This window comes from Canis lupus, chromosome X (assembly GCF_003254725.2).
Source record: "Canis lupus dingo isolate Sandy chromosome X, ASM325472v2, whole genome shotgun sequence".
NCBI lineage: Eukaryota > Metazoa > Chordata > Mammalia > Carnivora > Canidae > Canis > Canis lupus.
The window spans coordinates 96,151,965-96,158,039 of NC_064281.1; positions in this window are offsets into that span (position 1 = coordinate 96,151,965).

Below are 6,075 nucleotides of genomic sequence, written 5' to 3' on the forward strand. Positions count from 1 at the left end.
CGTTAGCTATCACCTATTGACCTTTAGGTACCCAGTGTCCTCAAAAGTCTCCTCCCTGCCATCAGATCAAAACTGTGGAAGGAGCCTCGGTGTCCATCGAAAGATGAATGGATAAAGAAGCTGTGGTCTATGTATACAATGGAATATTCCTCAGCCATTAGAAACGATGAATACCCACCATTTGCTTCACCGTGGATGGAACTGGAGGGTATTATGCTCAGTGAAATAAGTCAATCGGAGAAGGACAAACATTATATGGTCTCATTCATTTGGGGAATATAAAAATAGTGGAAGGGAATAAAGAGGAAAGGAGAGAAAATGAGTGGGAAATATCAGTGAGGGTGACAGAGAATGAGAGACTCCTAACTCTGGGAAACGAACAAGTGTAGTGGAAGGGGAGGTGGGCGGGGGATTGAGGTGACTGGGTGATGGGCATTGAGGGGGCACTTGATGGGATGAGCACTGGGTGTTATGCTATATGTTGGCAAATTGAACTCCAATAAAAAATATACAAAAAAACCCCCAAAACAAAACCAACAACAACAGCAAAAAAAACCAGAACAGTAGTCCTTTTACATGATAGTATACATTAATTTATATTAATGATATAAATGTATTTCAGAGGTGGTGCTATTGGTAAGCTATTTCTAAGAATGGCTGGGGCAAAAGGATCATTCTGTTTCTTCCAAGTCTAGCCCAGTGATTTTTCTCAAAGACTGTGCCCCCAGTTTTTCTGGGCTACTCAGCTTGTGCTTGGCCTGAAAGAAACAGCTGCTCACAGATCTGCTACCCAGTTGGTTCCTGCCCTTCTGCTTCAGCCCCAACTTTCTGCCCCAACTTTCAGACTCTCAGATCCTAGGGGATTCTTTTACATGTGGATCTCCAGTTATATTAGAGCAATCCGTTGGAGACTATTGCCTCCCCATTGAATGGTTTTGGCACCTTGTGGAAAATCAATTGACCATAGTCCATTCCTCTTTGTTTCACACCAAGACACTTGGCCAATGACTCGTCCGTCCTTGCACTCCCTGCCAAGTGCAGCAATCCAAGCATGACTTGCCAGTCTGCTGAAGCTCAATGTCCCAGTCTCCATTTCACTTCCTCAAGTTCTCCAGGGCATCCTGGAATGTGAGCAGATGTAAGAGATTGTGTGTATGAGTGTGTTTGTGGCGGAAATGGGGCTGGAAAGACTTAGAGTTGTGAATGACTCCAGTGAAAATGTTCAGTGGTGATGTTGCTTACAGATACTTGAGAACTAACAAGGGGAAAGGAAATACAAAAATCCAGTTTGTCTGCATAAAATGAATTTATGAGATCCACTTTCTCTTCATGGCTAATTTTACCATATGCCCAATAATAACTATGTGTGTTGTCAATATGGGTTAGATGAAATCGATTGTAAGTTATATTTACTTACAATGTGACATTGTGTTCAGCTATGCTCACACTGTGTTGATTATCTACTATGGTTTCCGACTGGTGTATTCTGCTCACGTGGGGGAAAAAAATTCAGGGAATGTGACTCTAGTATTTCTGAGATTAACTGCCCAGGTGCCTCCTTTTTTTTCTTTTGGCATCTGCTGGGCAGCTATATTGCTGAGGTCACTGTGGGTGCATAGTACCAGAAAAGAAAGCAAATGTAATAAAAGGTGTAAATTTTCCTAAAGCAGTATAAAACTGTTCCTCAGTACTCAGCATATATAGCTTATATTTACTGTATATGCTTTTTCTCTTTTCTATTTACCACCTTTGATTCTTGGGAGATTAAATCTCCACAAGCGTAGATACATACTAAAATGATGAATTTTAAAATGTTATTTTCCTTCCTTTATCATCAATGATTATCATTTAAAGTTGTTATGAAACCTTTGTGACAGAGGTTATACTAAAATTGAAAGTATATGAACTTACTGAAAATCATGTAAAAATTAGCTATGTTTTTAATGTGGTTTCTCAGATTGATTAATTTATGCAATTGAATTGTTCTGCTCTCTTGTAAACATATATTCACACTTTGCAAACTTGCACACCTGCAAAGTAAAATGTGGTGGTATTTGCGTATTATCATTGTTTCATCAAGAATGATAACTCAGGTTACTTTTAAAATCTCACTCTATAGGTCATTGTATATCACCTTCCTGTTTTAACAATGGAAATTGATTCCATAAAGGTCTTGAAGGTCAAAAGTATCTTAGATTTAATAATTTTAAAACATCTTGGCATTTATGAAATGTTGCATTAATTTAGGAATAGCTTGAAGGTGTTATGAAGTTTAACATTGTATGAGAGCACTTCCCCTAAAAATAGATGCATTGGTTTGGATATGGTGATTTTTTTTTCTTTTGGGATGTGTGTGTCTCTTTTAAAAAATTACTTTTCTTTGGATTAAAAGCATGACAAGGATATTGCCTTATAGGTTTTAGTCTGAATTTTAACCAGGATTATAAGAATCATGGAATAGTTTCCATTTCTCCTCCTTTCTCTCCCTTTCCCCATCTTTCATGATTCCGTTGTCCCCTCTCTTTGGCATTTATAAGCACTGGCATGTACCTGGAACTGTGTTAAGTGCTAGGGATCCAGAAATGGAAGTATACAGTGTTTGTTCTCAAGAGATTAAGTCTAGTTGATGAGAAAGAAGAATTAAAAAAACTAACTATGGTATTAGTTGTGGAGTGGTCAGGAAAGTCTTCCTGGAGGAGGTGACAGCTGAGCAGCAAGGATGGGTGAGAGATGACAAGGAGATAAAATTCATCTTATTTGGAATATTGATGGCTTTTTTGGGCTATGATAACTTTCTTTATACAAAAAAGGGTAAAATCAGTAACCCCAGGGCTCCATCCCTCCATCAATGATGTGGCAAAACCTGTCAGAGTCAACTTTTACAGAACTCTGGAGTCCAGTTGAAAATTTCCGACAACCAGTACAAAGCTTAATGAAAGAAGCAGGTGCTTTGCAGCAAGAGAGGTTTCTGATGTTTTATTTTAAAAAATTATTTTTCCTGATGTTTTCAATAATTTGCTTACCCTTGTCCACATACCAGATTGGAGGTGGCCATGAACCCAACAGCCTGTACCCCTAGAGGTTGCAAAGTACCCAAGGGAGCAATACCGACTTCATTCTCAAAGAACCATGATTGTGCATTTCCATCTGTCTGGTGGCTTTCTGAAGGACTGGTGTACAAGGGCTTGCCTTTGTTTTGCTCAGCACAGAGTGTTTCCAGGTCTGGGGCAGCTGCCCAGATGGCATTTGCCAAAAAACACTTAAAAGCAAAAGAATTGGCCATAGCAGCCTGGGGAAAGGGCTAACAGGACAAACAAGAGACAGATCAAAAAGGCTGGGAAGAGAGAGTGAGAAAGAAGGCATGTGGGGGATAGGAGGGCTTTTTTTTTTAAGGAGAAATTATGTATGTATGTATGCATTTATTTATTTATTTTTACTTGAGAGGGAGGTGGGGAGCAGAGAGAGAGGGACAAGCAGACTCCACACTGAGTGCAGAGCCCAATGCAGAACACGATCTCGCAACCCTGAGCTCAGGACCTGTGCCGAGATAGAGTCCCGTACTTAACCGACTGAGCCACCCAGATGCCCCAGAAATGAGGGCTTTTAAGAGCATGTACCCAAGACTGGAGGCATGGTCAGAAAAGGCCTAATCTTCAGAGAAGATCCCAAACTTTCACCACTAGACCCTCGGGCTCTGCACAAGCAGGAAGTAAAGGTGAAATCAGTGTCGTAAAGGGCCTGTCTATGCATTGCAGGAGTGTCCCAACATAGAGGCAAATTTCAAAGAGTGGGGAGCTTTTAAAATTTCTGTAAAAAAATATTTGGGGGCTTCAGGTGTTTATAGATACTCTGTCAATACATTAGCTGACCACTGAGCTAATGAAACACAGACTTCAGTGGCCATATATGATAAAAAAATTAGAAACTTTACAAAAATCATTTAGAGAAGTAACTAAAGCAATGACTTCAAACAAGCAGCAACAACAAGCAAAACAAACACTGAGCTAATTTTTGTATATGGGGTGAGGTAATAGTCTACCTTCTTTTTTTTTTTTTTTTTTTTTTTTTACATGTGGATCTCCAGTTATATCAGAGCAATTCGTTGGAGACTATTGCCTCCTCATTGAAAGGTTTGGGCACCTTGTGGGAAATCAATTGACCATAGATGCATAGGTTTATTCATGGACTCTCAATTCTATCACATTGATCTGCTTGTCTTTATGCTAGTACCACTCTGCTTTGATCCTGTAGCCTTGTGTAGTAAGTTTTGAAATCAGAAAGTGTGAATTCTCCAACTTTATTTTTTTTTTCAAAGATTATCTTGCCTATTAGGGTCCCTTGCTCATGTTATTTTGGGATCAGCTTTTACATTTCTGCAAAAGCAAAAGGCTACTGGGGCTTTAATGGAGATTTCATAGAATCTGTGGATCACTTTTGGTGAGTGTTGCCATCTTAATAATATATCTTCCGATTCATGAGCACAAGATGTCTATCTATTTTTTAGATTTCCTTTAACTACTTTCAACAGTGTTTTGTAGTTTTCAGTGTGTAAGTCTTGTACCTCTTTGGTTAAGTGTATTCCTAAATATTTGTCTTTTGATGCTATTGAAAATGGACTTATTTTCTTAATTTTTCTGGAGATGGAATTGCTGGTATAATTTTGACATGTTGGTCTTGTATGTCACTACTTTGCTGGATTTATTAGTTTTAGTGACTTTCTTGTGGATTCCTGGCAAAATTTTATGTAAAGGATCATGTCCTCTCATGTGTCTCTATACAGAGATAGATAGAGAGTTTTACTTACTCCTTTCCAATATGGATGTCTTTTATTCCTTTTCTTGACTAACTGCTCTGGCCAGAAGTGCCAGGACACTGTTGAACAGCAATGGTGAAACTGACATTCTTGTCTGCACCTGTTTAGTGGGGAAAACTTTGAGTCTTTCACCCTTGATCATAATGTTAGCTGTTGGATTTTCATAAATGCTTGTTTCCAGGTTGAGGAAGTTCCTTTCTATTTTAGTTCTTGAGATATTTTTTTCATGAACATGTGTTGCATTTTTTTGGATGCTTTTTTTCTTTTTTGGTATCTACTAGATGACCACATGGGTTTTTTCCTTCATTCTAGTAATGTGGTATATTATATTAATTGATTTTCATTTATTGAGCCACTTTTGTTTTCCTAAGATAAATTCCATCTGGGGAATCGACCTTTTTTTAACATTATATGATCTATCCCTTTTTATATTTTATTTTTTAAAGAATTGAAAGCAAGATCTTTTTTAAAATGATTTTATCCATTTATTCATGAGAGACAGAGAGAGAGGCAGAGACACAGGCAGAGGGAGAAGCAGGCTCCACGCAGGGAACTGGTTGCAGGACTCCATCCCAGGACTCCAGGATCACGCCCTGGGCTGAAGGCAGGCCCCAAACTGCTGAGCCACCCAGGGATTCCCCTCCTTTTTACATTTTAAATCTTTGTCTGATATTTGAAGAAAGAGCCACTCGAGCTCTCAGTTGGCTACTGTTTGCATCAAATAATAGTCTTTTCCATCTTTTTACTTTCAACCAGTGCAACATATATTTGGATTACGTTTTTAAAAAAATTATCTATTCTATTCATCTCTGCCTATAAATTGTAATCTATTTGCATTTAATATAAGTAGTGATAGCAAAGGACTTCTGGCATTTTGCCATTTGTTTTCTAAAAAAAATGTCTTATATCAGGGGGGCCTGGATGGCTCACTCCATTAAGTGTCTGATTCTTGATTTCTGCTGAGGTCATGATGTCATGTTCATGAGATCAAACCCCAAGGCTGACCCTGCTCAGCAGGAAGTGGGCTTGAGATTCTCTCTCTCCCTCTCCTTCTGCCCCTCCCCCCCAATCTCTCTCTCAAATAAATAAATAAATATTTCAAAAAATAAAATTATATTATATCTCCCTCTACCCAAATTCCTCCACTACTGCCTTCTTTTATGTTTCATTGATTCCTTTTTTTGGTAACAATTTTTATTTCCTTCTCCTTTCCTTTTCTGCATATTTTTTAGTTATTTTCTTAGTGTTTGTTCTAGGGATTA